The sequence below is a fragment of the Pseudophryne corroboree genome, chromosome 9 (assembly GCF_028390025.1).
Source record: "Pseudophryne corroboree isolate aPseCor3 chromosome 9, aPseCor3.hap2, whole genome shotgun sequence".
Taxonomy (NCBI): Eukaryota; Metazoa; Chordata; class Amphibia; order Anura; family Myobatrachidae; genus Pseudophryne; species Pseudophryne corroboree.
The window spans coordinates 75,610,777-75,625,509 of NC_086452.1; the positions used below are offsets into that span (position 1 = coordinate 75,610,777).

The 14,733-nt window shown below is 47.2% G+C and overlaps 1 protein-coding gene across 1 annotated transcript in view; it reads right to left on the minus strand.

The window, feature by feature from the left end:
* The window catches only part of LOC134957551 (vitamin D3 hydroxylase-associated protein-like), a 119,721-nt gene that overhangs the window by 65,841 nt on the left and 39,147 nt on the right, over positions 1-14,733 (minus strand). The gene's annotated exons all lie outside the window — the stretch shown is intronic.

The window sequence follows — 14,733 nt, forward strand, 5'->3', positions numbered from 1 at the left end:
ACAGACATGGTACTTGCTGAAACAAGTCCCTTCTTAGCGGCAGAGGCCATAAGTCCTCTGTGAGCATCTCTTGAAGTTCCGGGTACCAAGTCCTTCTTGGCCAATCCGGAGCCATGAGTATAGTTCTTACTCCTCTACGTCTTATAATTCTCAGTACCTTAGGTATGAAAAGCAGAGGATGGAACACATACACCGACTGGTACACCCACGGTGTTACCAGAACGTCCACAGCTATTGCCTGAGGGTCTCTTAACCTGGCGCAATACCTGTCCCGTTTTTTGTTCAGACGGGACGCCATCATGTCCACCTTTGGTAATTCCCAACGGTTTACAATCATGTGGAAAACTTCCCCATGAAGTTCCCACTCTGCCGGGTGGAGGTCGTGCCTACTGAGGAAGTCTGCTTCCCAGTTTCCATTCCCGGAATGAAACACTGCTGACAGTGCTATCACATGATTTTCCGCCCAGCGAAAAGTCCTTGCAGTTTTTGCCACTGCCCTCCTGCTTCTTGTGCCGCCCTGTCTATTTACGTGGGCGACTGCTGTGATGTTTTATCCCACTGGATCAATACCGGCTGACCTTGAAGCAGAGGTCTTGCTAAGCTTAGAGCATTATAAATTTACCCTTAGCTATATTTATGTGGAGAAAAGTCTCCAGACTTGATCACACTCCCTGGAAATTTTTTCCTTGTGTGACTGCTCCCCAGCCTCTCGGGCTGGCCTCCGTGGTCACCAACATCCAAAACTGAATGCCGAATCTGCGGCCCTCTAGAAGATGAGCACTCTGTAACCACCACAGGAGAGACACCCTTGTCCTTGGATATAGGGTTATCCGCTGATGCATCTGAAGATGCGATCCGGACCATTTGTCCAGCAGATCCCACTGAAAAGTTCTTGCATGAAATCTGCCGACTGGAATTGCTTCGAAGGAAGTCACCATTTTTTTACCATGGCCCTTGTGCAATGATGCACTGATTTTAGGAGGTTCCTGACTAGCTCGGATAACTCCCTGGCTTTCTCTTCCGGGAGAAACACCTTTTTCTGGACTGTGTCCAGAATCATCCCTAAGCACAGGAGACTTGTTGTCGGGATCAGCTGCGATTTTGGAATATTTAGAATCCACCCCTGCTGTTGTAACAGTATCCGAGATAGTGCTACTCCGACCTCCAACTGTTCCCTGGACTTTGCCCTTATCAGGAGATCGTCCAAGTAAGGGATAATTAAGACGCCTTTTCTTCGAAGAAGAACCATCATTTCGGCCATTACCTTGGTAAAGACCCGGGGTGCCGTGGACAATCCAAACGGCAGCGTCTGAAACTGATAGTGACAGTTCTGTACCACGAACCTGAGGTACCCTTAGTGATAAGGGCAAATTTGGGACATGGAGGTAAGCATCCCTGATGTCTCGGGACACCATATAGTCCCCTTCTTCCCGGTTCGTTATCACTGCTCTGAGTGACTCCATCTTGATTTGAACCTTTGTAAGTGTTCAAATTTTTTTTTTAGATTTAGAATAGGTCTCACCTAGCCTTCTGGCTTCAGTACCACAATATAGTGTGGAATAATACCCCTTTTCTTGTTGTAGGAGGGGTAATTTAATTATCACCTGCTGGGAATACAGCTCGTGAATTGTTTCCCATACTGCCTCCTTGTCGGAGGGAGACCTTGGTAAAGCAGACTTCAGGAGCCTGCGCAGGGGAAACGTCTCGACATTCCAATCTGTACCCCTGGGATACTACTTGTAGGATCCAGGGGTCCTGTACGGTCTCAGCGTCATGCTGAGAGCTTGTCAGAAGCGGTGGAACGCTTCTGTTCCTGGGAATGGGCTGCCTGCTGCAGTCTTCTTCCCTTTCCTCTATCCCTGGGCAGATATGACTCTTATAGGGACGAAAGGACTGAAGCTGAAAAGACGGTGTCTTTTTCTGCAGAGATGTGACTTAGGGTAAAAAAACGGTGGATTTTCCAGCAGTTGCCGTGGCCACCAGGTCCGATGGACCGACCCCAAATAACTCCTCTTCCTTTATACGGCAATACACCTTTGTGCCGTTTGGAATCTGCATCACCTGACCACTGTCGTGTCCATAAACATCTTCTGGCAGATATGGACATCGCACTTACTCTTGATGCCAGAGTGCAAATATCCCTCTGTGCATCTCGCATATATAGAAATGCATCCTTTAAATGCTCTATAGTCAATAAAATACTGTCCCTGTCAAGGGTATCAATATTTTTAGTCAGGGAATCCGACCAAGCCACCCCAGCTCTGCACATCCAGGCTGAGGCGATCGCTGGTCGCAGTATAACACCAGTATGTGTGTATATACTTTTTATGATATTTTCCAGCCTCCTGTCAGCTGGCTCCTTGAGGACGGCCCTATCTATAGACGGTACCGCCACTTGTTCTGATAAGCGTGTGAGCGCCTTATCCACCCTAAGGGGTGTTTCCCAACGCGCCCTAACTTCTGGCGGGAAAGGGTATACCGCCCATATTTTCTATCGGGGGGAACCCACGCATCATCACACACTTCAGATGACAGATGGTGAACAAGCCCGTTTTCAGGGTGAAACGTACGTTCAGTAACAGTCATTGAGCGTCACATGACGTTATTTCCGGAATCCCGAGACACGTGACAGGGGCCCGGACCACGGCACTAACGGAGACGTCAGCCGCTACCGCTGCATTCGGGGACTCTCTCTCCCCGCTAGGTATTTCAGTGCGCTCTCATCATCCGCTTGGCGGTACCTCCTAGCCCTGCGCTGATTAAATATCAACAGGGCTGCGGACGCTATAGCGGATGACAGCAAGAAACACTCTTCTTTCTTCAGCCCGTTACCGTCTGGCCAACTCTCTCACCTCCCATTCACTGTGTACTTGCACACACATGGGAAGGCAGCAGAAGTTGACTGGACATATGGGACGGGCTTTTACTCTGTCTATAGATGAGGATTTTTTATTCACAATAATATCCTTTGTTTGGTAATTTAATTATTTTCCTCCTCCATGTTTATTGTAGCTACACTCACAGCCCTAAAAAGTTGACTCAGCTAACCTGATTTAATTCTTTTTCTGGTTATGATTTCATTTACAGGAAGATTGACAATTCATTGTAATTTGGTTTTTGTTGCTGATGTTACATATTGCTTGAAAAATATCAAAATTGTTGCAAGTATAGTGGAGATCTGAGTCCACATAAGAAGTTGCTACTATAGTTTTTTCTTTCCCTTCTGTTGAGATTTCACATTTTTTTCTCCTCAGTAATAGCTGCAAGCACAGTGGAGTACCTAGTCTTCAAACTACATATTATTATAATGATTGTACAATAATAGGGGACATATCATCCCTCTGTGTAAACTGTGCTCATATAACAAATTATTCTAACTATTGCGGAGTATAGGGCTTTTTTTGTTTCTTTTTCTCTTTTATTCTTTTGGGGAAATAATTACTCAGACAAAATTTATTGTTATCTGTACCTGTTACAGTGGCCATAAACAAATTGTTTTTTATCATTGTGGAGTACATGGTTTTTCTGCCCCACTCAGGAAGACACTCGCTCTCAAAAGAAAGTTTATGACCATTTGTTTATGTACCAGGATTTCAACACAATAAAGCTCTGATCTATAAGGCCTGCTCTGGTATATTCTGTTCTCAGCAGGGACAGTGATCAGCTACAAACTAATTTGATGTGCGCCTTTTTTATCTAGAAGTACCTAGGAGTAATCTCTGTTTAAAAAAACTGTTTTTGATTTATTTCTTCCAATAGAAGTGATATCCACCAACTACAGGTAGATCGTCTAGTTAGAAATATTAATATGCCGTCATGGTCGGATTATTACTTTCTGACCTTGTTCATTTTATCTTATAATTAAATTATTTAGATAAAAAGTTCTCTGATATAACTTTATATCACACTATATTTTCACCTGAGGGTGACCCATATTTAGAGGTCAAAAATCTTTTTTGTTTGAGAAAGGCTACAAATGACAATTTTTCTTATTTGAATTAATAAACGTTATGTTTTAAATAAATTAGACTATTTTGATAAGAGTGCCCCCACAAAGAGGTTTACTTCTTGTTTTCTTGACTTCTTTCAAGGAACAATTTTTTCTAATAGAAAGAGAGTTAACAATGGTAAGTCTACCATAAATCTCCTTTTCTACAGCAGGATACATTGGTTTCCGCAGGGATGTCCTAAAGCAGTTCCTCAAGGGAGGGGACGCGCCTTAGCGGGTATGAGAACCCGGCGTCCAAGGAAGCATCCTAGGAGGCGGAAATCTCAAAGGCATAGAACCTAATAAACGTGTTCACCGAGAACCACATATCCGCCTTGCACATTGTTCTGCGGACGAGTAGAATGGGCTTTAACAGCAGCAGCTGGGAGTCCAGCCTGCGCATAAGCTTGTGCAATCACCATTCTATTCCATCTGGTCAAGATTTGCTTATTCGCAGGCCAGCCACGTTTGTGGAAACCAAACAGGACAAAAAGGGAATCTGACCTCCTGATTTAGGCAGTCCTCTCCACATAAATACAGAAAACCCTTACCACATCCAAAGAACGCTCTTTGGAAGACAGGTCTGGACATATAAAGGCTGGAACCACATCTCTTGGTTATGGTGAAAAGATGACACCACCTTAGGCAAATAACCCGGTAGAGTTCGTAGAACTGCTCAGTCCCTCTGAAAAATCAAATAGGGTGGACGACAAGACAAGGCGCCTAAGTCCGACACCCGTCTTGCAGAGGTCATAGCCAGCAAGAACAGATCCCTTGGCTGTGAGCCATTTAAGGTCCGCCGACTCAACTGGAAACTCTTGCAGGGCTTTCAGTACAACAGTCAATCCCATGAAGCCACAGGAGGGACATAGGGAGGCTGAATCCTAAGTACGCCCTTAGTGAAAGTAGGAACATTAGGTATAGACGCAATTTTTCTCTGAAACCATGCTGACAAGGCAGATATCTGAACCTTGAGGGAGGCCAGACGGAGACCTAAGTCAAGGCCTTGTTGAAGAAAAGCCAGATTCTGGAAGTTCTTACCAGCACACCAGGTGAAGTAAGAATTCCAGACCTTGAATTAAATCCGGGCATATGCCGTTTTGCGGGCCTTCATATAGCTCAGATAACTGCCTCGGAAATCCTTTGGACCTCAGGAGTGATGCTTCAAGAGCCACGCCAGGTCTGGGTAGAGACAAGGGCCGTTTACGAGGTCCGGGCGCTGAGGAAGTATAAGGGGATGCTACGTCGACAGACCCTGCAGGTCTGAGAACTATTGCCGGCGAGGCCACGCTGGAGCGACTAGAAGTAGTATTCCTCCTTCTTGATTGAACTTCCGTAGTACCCTGGGCAGGAGACACTGGAGGGAACACGTAGGGCAGCAGAAAGTTCCATGGAACCGACAGTGCGTCCACAAACGCTTCTTGAGGATCCCTAGTCCTTGATCCGAAGACCGGAACCTTGTGATTGTGTCGAGAGGCCATGAGGTCTACGTCTTGTAGACACCACCTGTCCACTAGGAGTCGAAAGACTTCTGGATGAAGACTCCACTCTCCGGCGTCCACGTCCTGGTGACTGATGAAGTTCCATTTCCCAGTTCAGGACAGCCGGAATGAACACTGCCGATATGGCTGGCAGATGGCATTCCGCCCATTAAAGGATTTCTGATACAGCCATCATTGCCATGCGGCCTCGAGTGCTGCCCTGATGGTTTATGTATGCCATAGTGGTAGCGTTGTCTGATCGTACTTGAACAGGCCTGTTCTGTACTAGAGGTAGGGCGAGAAATAGTGCATTGAACACTGCCCTCAGCTTCAGAATATTTATTAGAAGGAGTGATTACTCCTTGATCCAAAGACCTTGAAAAGAGTGTTGCTCCAACACCGCTCCCCATCCCCTTATGCGTCCGTTGTCAGCGGAACCCAGTCGGGGACCCAGAAGGGACGGCCCCTGCTCTTGCTGGTCCTGGATTCACCAGGTCAGCGACAGGCGAACCTCCGGAGTCAAAGAGATCATGTGAAATCTGATCCAAGGAGGCAGGCCGTCCCACTTGGAAAGGATAAACCTGTGTAGTGGGCAAGAATAAAATGGAGCGTACTCTACCATGTCGAAGACCAATACCATCAGGCCAAGAACTTGCCTCGCCGAGTGTATAGACAGTCTGGGACAACTAAGGAAGCATCTTATCCTGTCCTGAATCTTCAGGACTTTTTCTGGAGACAGAAATAGTCTCTGACTGTGTGTATCCAGGAGTGCCCCCCATGTGCACCATGCTTTGAGCTGGGACCAGCAACGACTTCTTCCATTTGATAAGCCACCCAGGGGCTTGCAGAAAGGTTACTTTCAGTTGCAGATGACAACGGACGGCTTCATGGGAATTTGCCAGAATCATCAGGTCGTCTAAACATGGCAGGATGCCGACAACCTAGCGACGGAGATGAGCCGTCATAACAGGCATGACCTTATGAAGATCCGAGGATCTGTAGCCTGGAACTGGAATGGAGGTTGCCATTAGCAAACCGCAGAAACAGCTGATGCGATATGGCAGTAGGTATATGCAGGTATGCATCCTGTATATCCAGGGATACCATATAGTCTCCGGGTTCCCTAGCCAGTACAATGGAGTGCAGTGTGTCCATACGAAACCTGGACACGCACACAAACTTGCTGTGAGATTTGAGATATAGTATAGGCCGGAAGGACCCATTGAGTTTCGGGAAAGAAACAGGGTCGAATATTAACCTCTGCCTCTCTGGGACTGAGGTACCAGCACAATCATTCCTGTACTCAGGAGGGATCTCACCAGTTTGTAGAGGGTTGCACCTTTCACGTATCCGAAAGTAGTGTCGTAGTGCAAAACTGGCGAGGGGCCTGTCTCTTGAACGAGACAGAGTACCCGTGAGAGACAACTTCCAGTACCCATGCGTCTGAAGTAGTTTTTAACCAGATCTGGGTGAACTGTAGAAGTTGTCCTCCCACCTTGGGATCCCACAGAGCGAGGTCTGCCCCGTCATGCAGCAAACTTGTCATGTTTTGAAGCAGGCTGACAGGCTGCTCAGGATTGTTTGGCCTTGGGTTTTGTGGTTTTGGGAGCACGAGATTGTCTCGGGTATGCCTGACCTTTTGCTTTCCCTTGAGGCCGAAAGGAATGAAAAGTGGTACCTATTGCCTTCTGTGCAGAAGGATTAGTAGTGGGGAGAAAAGCCGTCTCTTAGCGGCTGCTATTTCAGACACTATTTAGGTATTCCCCAAACAATGTCCCCAGTGAAGAGAGTACCTCCAAGGTCTTTTGGAGTTTAGGTCCACTTTCCATGACCTCAACCACAGTATGCAGCGAGCCAGGACAGACGTGGTCGACGCCTTGGCTGCCAATACACGCACCTCAGAGGATGCCTCCTGAACGTATTAGGTGGCGGTGGTATTGTGAGACAGGTATTGTTAGATATATCCTCGGGCAGCTCTTCTTCTAATGCCTGAACAGATGCCTCAATACCATTTGCAGCCCAGGAGGCAGCTATAGTACGTCTATGTGTGGCGCCAGCAAAGGAGTATTCCTTTTGTCGGTTCCTTCAGTGAGGTGAGAGTGGTGACAGGCAGAGTGAATGACACCACAAGACAGGTGACATGAGAATCCACCAGCGGTGGAGTTTCCCATTGTTACACAACTCTGTAGGGAGAGGATAGCGAAAGACCCGTTTTGGCACAGGGAATTTCTTCCCTGGATTAGACCAGGGTTCCCGTCTGATGTCCACAAAATGATCAGAATGGGGTAATATAGTTTTAACCACCTTCTGCAGTTTAAACTTATCAGTTTTCTTTGCCACAGTAGTGGAATCCTCCTCTTTGAAGGAAATGCTTATTAGCATCCACTAAGGCAGGGACATCAATCTGCAAGGGAGAATCCTCATCAGTAACACAGTATTCAGTGTCTGACAGGACCGTATGCTCCCCCTACTCTTCAGATGAGACATCAGAGAGGTTTTTGGATTGCGAGGAGGAAGCAGCCCGTTTAAAAGACACAGACATGGCAGTGACCTGGTTTAGGTTTCTGTCTAACCAAAGACTGATTCATTACTGCAGATGGTTAGACAATTTTTCCGCCCAAGGCGGATAAACCATAGGGACCAAATGAGGTGCAGTGCACCGGTGGTCCCATAGGGGGAGCTATGCGTTCCACAGAATACCCAGCAGGTTGATGAATACAGCTCGGGTACTCCAATGCAGGAGCTGCGGACTGACTGGGAGGCGTATGACATTAATACACAGACGGCCGTCATATAACACTTCCCCCTCTGGTAAATCCCTGGAGCATGCTCTGCATGATGCAGGAGTTTGCACTGATTTACTGCCCTTTTTGTTAGACATTATGGGGTAAATTTACTAAGATTCGTATTTTCCCGTTTCAGGTCAAAGTTCAATCACGAATGACATCGAAAGTGTAAAACTGCAACTTTTTGAATTGATTACGACTAATTTACTAAGCTGTCGTATTCGGGTTTTTCTTTTGTTCCGATGTCGATGTCATTCGTGGTTTTTTTTCTATTTTTACGGCAGTGATTAGCAAAACACTGCCGACTTTTTTTACAATCAATCTCGGCCGGATCTGTGTGATCCGTGCTGGGGTTTATTTTTTTTTATTTTTTTAATTAAACACTGTAAAATAATTAAAAAAAATGCGTGGGGTCCCCCCTCCTAAGCATAACCAGCCTCGGGCTCTTTGAGCCGATCCTGGTTGCAAAAATATGGGGAAAAAAATGACAGGGGTTCCCCCATATTTAAGCAACCAGCATCGGGCTCTGCGCCTGGTCCTGGTCCCAAAAATACGGGGGACAAAAAGAGTAGGGGTCCCCCGTATTTTTAAAACCAGCACCGGGCTCCACTAGCTGGACAGATAATGCCACAGCCGGGGGTCACTTTTATATAAAAATCCAACTAGTCACCCCTGGCCGGGGTACCCTGGGGGAGTGGGGACCCCTTCAATCAAGGGGTCCCCCCCCCAGCCACCCAAGGGCCAGGGGTGAAGCCCGAGGCTGTCCCCCCCCATCCAATGGGCTGCGGATGGGGGGGCTGATAGCCTTTGTTGTAAAAGAAAAGATATTGTTTTTAGTAGCAGTACTACAAGTCCCAGCAAGCCTCCCCCGCATGCTGGTACTTGGAGAACCACAAGTACCAGCATGCGGCGGAAAAACTGGCCCGCTGGTACCTGTAGTACTACTACTAAAAAAATACCCAAAAAAAGACAAGACACACACACCGTGAAAGTATAATTTTATTACATACATACACACATACATACATACTTACCTTAAGTTCCCACGCAGGTCGGTCTTCTTCTCCAGTAGAATCCAAGGGGTACCTGTTGAAGAAATTATACTCACGAGATCCAGGGGTCCAGGCTCCTCGGGAAATCCAGGGGTAATCCACGTACTTGAAAAAAAAAAAAAAACGGTGTCCCGACCACGAACTGAAAGGGGACCCATGTTTGCACATGGGTCACCTTTCCACGAATGCCAGAAACCCACTTTGACTTCTGTCTAAGTGGGTTTCTTCAGCCAATCAGGGAGCGCCACGTTGTAGCACTCTCCTGATCAGCTGTGTGGTCCTGTCCTCACTGACAGGCAGCACACGGCAGTGTTACAATGTAGCGCCTATGCGCTACATTGTAACCAATGATGGGAACTTTCTGCCCTGCGGTTGACCTAAAGTGACGTCACCGCTGAGCAGAAAGTTCCCATCATTGGTTACAATGTAGCGCATAGGCGCTACATTGTAACACTGCCGTGTGCTGCCTGTCAGTGAGGACAGGACCACACAGCTGATCAGGAGAGTGCTACAACGTGGCGCTCCCTGATTGGCTGAAGAAACCCACTTAGACAGAAGTCAAAGTGGGTTTCTGGCATTCGTGGAAAGGTGACCCATGTGCAAACATGGGTCCCCTTTCAGTTCGTGGTCGGGACACCGTTTTTTTTTTTTTTTCAAGTACGTGGATTACCCCTGGATTTCCCGAGGAGCCTGGACCCCTGGATCTCGTGAGTATAATTTCTTCAACAGGTACCCCTTGGATTCTACTGGAGAAGAGGACCGACCTGCGTGGGAACTTAAGGTAAGTATGTATGTATGTGTGTATGTATGTAATAAAATTATACTTTCACGGTGTGTGTGTCTTGTCTTTTTTTGGGTATTTTTTTAGTAGTAGTACTACAGGTACCAGCGGGCCAGTTTTTCCGCTGCATGCTGGTACTTGTGGTTCTCCAAGTACCAGCATGCGGGGGAGGCTTGCTGGGCCTTGTAGTACTGCTACTAAAAACAATATCTTTTCTTTTACAACAAAGGCTATCAGCCTCCCCATCCGCAGCCCATTGGATGGGGGGGACAGCCTCGGGCTTCACCCCTGGCCCTTGGGTGGCTGGGGGGGGGGGACCCCTTGATTGAAGGGGTCCCCACTCCCCCAGGGTACCCCGGCCAGGAGTGACTAGTTGGATTTTTGATGCCACGGCCGCAGGGCACTATATAAAAGTGACCCCCGGCTGTGGCATTATCTGTCCAGCTAGTGGAGCCCGGTGCTGGTTTTAAAAATACGGGGGACCCCTACTCTTTGTGTCCCCCGTATTTTTGGGACCAGGACCAGGCGCAGAGCCCGATGCTGGTTGCTTAAATATGGGGGAACCCCTGTCATTTTTTTTCCCATATTTCTGCAACCAGGATCGGCTCAAAGAGCCCGAGGCTGGTTATGCTTAGGAGGGGGGACCCCACGCAATTTTTTTTTTAAAAATAAGCACTTTCCCACCCCTTCCCACTGATATACATGCACGGATCTCATGGATCCGTGCATGCCTATCCAATCACGAATAAAAAAAAAAGGTCTGGTTTTTTTTAGCACTTTTTTACGAGTTGTAATTTTTCACGGCAGTGTTTGTTTGTTTTTTGCTTTGCACTTCTTAGTAAATGACCGAGATTCATACTTAAACAGCCGCGTTTTGACCGATGGTGTATTCATTCGTAATTTTTTACTTGGACTTGCAAAAAATTACGAATGCCCTCATCTCTGCCGTGATTAGTGTTTAGTAAATTACCGAGATGACACTTTGATGAAAAAACGGCATCTCGGTCAAAATCGGGAGCTTAGTAAATTTCCCCCTATGTGAGAATGCAACAACAGAGCGACTTAGTAAGATATTGCCAAAGTACAACACCTGTGAATAAATCTTATGTATTGGATAAATATTTGTTAGCAGTTGGGCAAACCCATGGGGGTAATTCTGAGTTGATCGCAGCAGGAGTTAGATTTGGGTGGGTTACATTGTTTCTGTGCAGGGTAAATACCAGCTGCTTTATCTTTACACTGCAATTTAGATTGCAGATTGAACACACCACACCCAAATCTAACTCTCCCTGCACATGTTATATCTGCCTCCCCTGCAGTGCACATGGTTTTGCCCAACTGCTAACAAAGTTCCTGCTGCGATCAACTCACATGTGCACTGCAGGTGACCCAAATCTAACTCTCTCCGCACGTTTTATCTGCCCCCCCCCCCCGCAGTGCACATTGGGGGTAAATCCAAGTTGATCGCAGCAGAAAACTTTTCAGCAGTTGGGCAAAACCATGTACACTGCAGGTGTGGCAGATATAACATTTGCAGAGGGAGTTAAATGTGGATGGGTTATTTTGTTTCTGTGCAGGGTAAATACTGGCTGCTTTATTTTTACACTGCAATTTAGATTTCAGTTTGTACCCGCCCCCCGCCCAAATCCAACTCTCTCTACACATGTTATATCTGCCCCCCCTGCAGTGCACATGGTTTTGCCCAACTGCTAACAAAATTCCTGTTGTGATCAACTTGGAATTACCCCCATGGTTTTGCCCAACTGCTAACAAATTTGCTGCTGCCATCAACTCTGAATTACCCCCTATATTAGCAGACCCAGGCGCACCTTGGGGATCCTTCAGACCTGATCACTCGCTAGCTGTTTTTTGCAGTCCTGCGTTCGCATAGTCGCCGGCCATTGGGGAGTGTGTTTTAACTGTGTAAGTGTACGACTGCATGTGCAGCCGAGCGGTGCAAACAGATTTTGTGCAGTTTCTGAGTTGCCCAGAACTTACTCAGCCGCTGCGATCACATCAGCCTGTCCAGGACCGGAATTGATGTCAGACACCCGCCCTGCAAACGCTAGGACACGCCTGCGTTTTTCCAACCACTCCCTGAAAACGGTCAGTTGACACCCACAAACGCCTTCTTCCTGTCAATCTCCTTGCGATCAGCTGTGTGAATGGATTCTTCGTAAAACCCATCGCACAGCAACAATCCGCTTTGTACCCATCTGACGCGCCTGTGCATTGCGGTGCATGCGCAGTTCTGTCCTGATCGCAGCAAAAAACACTGGCGAACGATCAGGTCTGAATGACCCCCCCTAGCCTCTTAAGGTGGGTACACACTGGTAGATATATCTGCCAATCAATTGATCGGCAGATATATCTATGGACGGATTGGGCAGTGTGTTGCGCATACACACTGCCCGATCCGTCGGAGACTGACGTCATGAACTGGGCGGGCGTGTGCTGTCAATCACCGCCGGCTGCCGCAGCATGTGTACGTACACACACAGCGACGAGCCAATATATCGGTAGATATATTGGCCGTCGGCTGTGCTGCGGGGCCGACGCGATACGTCTGTGAACGACGGAGTTCACAGACGTATCGGCCGTACACACTGGCCTGTGTGTACCCACCTTTAGAGTACAGAATATAGTGACAGTTATATCTGGGAAACACTGAGAGTGAAGCCACACAGCATATACAGGCACACAGTCATAGGCAATGCAGAAATTATTATCACAATAAAGGTGGACTGGACATATATAGTATATATATATATATATATATATATATATACACATATACATATATATATATATATATATATTTGCTCCGGTGCCATCTGGATAAATGGATGCATAACCAAACAGGATCAGACAAGCAGCGGCACTCAGGAGATGGCTTAGAATGGTAGCAAGTGTAAAACCGTAAACTGTACTACATCGCAAAAGCCAATGTTTCGGGGCTCTAACGCGGTCCTAGACCGGAGGTATATATCAGAATACTCGCACAATATATTCTGTAACAGGTACACTCTTTCTTAACTAATGCTGTCTGTATAAAGACATGTAGAATACTCAAGTGTTTTTAAAGTCACAGCGCTTTATATAGGCAGCTTTACAAGGGAGACCTTGCCCTGCAATGCCAGAGACTAGTAGTAGCTATGCTCAGAAGATGGCGCCCAGTGTCTCTGTGAGGGAATGGGGGAGAGTGCGAGGCAGCTCCAGGGCGGGAAATCTACTCAGAGATGGCGCCCTGAGCTGGGGGAGGGGCTACAGGTCAAGCTATGCTGGACTTCCACCGCCGGTACTACAGAGCCTTGTTACCCCGGCGGTCAAGTGGGGTCCCTGCTTGGTGGTGAAAGTGTCCACGCCAGCGCCGCGACCCATCTCCCTAGGTTGCGAATGGAACGCGATTTAATGGCGGGTCCCATCTGGGGGCCCTCTTAACTCCTCCCCGTAGCAGCCACGCGATCCAGGAGAGCAGTCTGCGACTGTGTGCCAAAGCCGGAGCGTCTCTGCCACAAGTACCCGGGAACAGAGCCGCGGGAGTATGCAATGCTGCTTGGGAGGTGATGGAGCTGCAGCACTGAAGTGTCACCCTGACATACAGCTGACAGCCCAGTTGAAAAAATCTTCTTAGAAAAGCTGTTAGGTGACCTGCTGCTGAAACTGAGCTCCAGTGCCTGGAGGCAGGTTTATAGAGGAGGCCCCAATGCATCCTGGCACAGCCTAAAGCTTTAACCTGTTGGTGCCTCTGGATCAAGATCCACTCTTCACACCAATGTTTTCCTGGTGAAACCAATGTATCTTGCAGCATTAACATTAATGAATGACTCAATATCCAACCAATATTCACATGTCATCGTTGCCAACAGTAGCTAAGCCACACAGTCATACGGCCATCGTGGTCCAAGGTTATAAAATTGTCTTCCAATTTTTCTTTGTTTTCTCATAAATCTATATTAGCTCTTTAGTAACATGACTTCTTACTGTCAATATATACAGATGTGTCCTCTTACATCCTTGCTGCAGTCACGCTAAACAGCTCTTCAAGATGCGCCATGCCGTGGCAGGACTTGGTAGCGCCGAGCGACTGCCGTTTGACCTGGTAGCGCTGAGCGTTTTTTTTTTAGATTATTTCCTTGAAAATATGTCTTAGACACAATGCAATGCAATAGAACTCACGAGCAGCTCTGCTGATTACAATGATCCACAGCATGCCTATATTCTATGTCAGAGGTTCCCAAACGCAGTCCTCAAGGTACCCCAACGGTCCTGGTTTTAAATGTATTCATGCTTGGCCACAGGTGACTCTGACCTTAGTCAATTTGATTAAACCATCTGTGCTGAGCCATGGATATACCTAAAACCTGGACTGTTGGGGTACCTTGAGGACCACGTTTGGGAACCTCTGTTCTATGTGCATTTGCAGCTGTATCTGCATCCATAATGCCATGTTAGTGTTTTCCAGGAAAACATTGTAGCATAGCATTTTGTATGCAAATACAGTTGCAGTCACACTCAGAATATAGGCAAGCTGCATATAATTTTATTCAGCTGAAGCTTGTGCGTCCTATTGCGTTACATTGCGTCTAAGACGTATTTTAAGGGAAACAATCGCAAAAAAGATGGTCAGTGCGACTGGGTCACG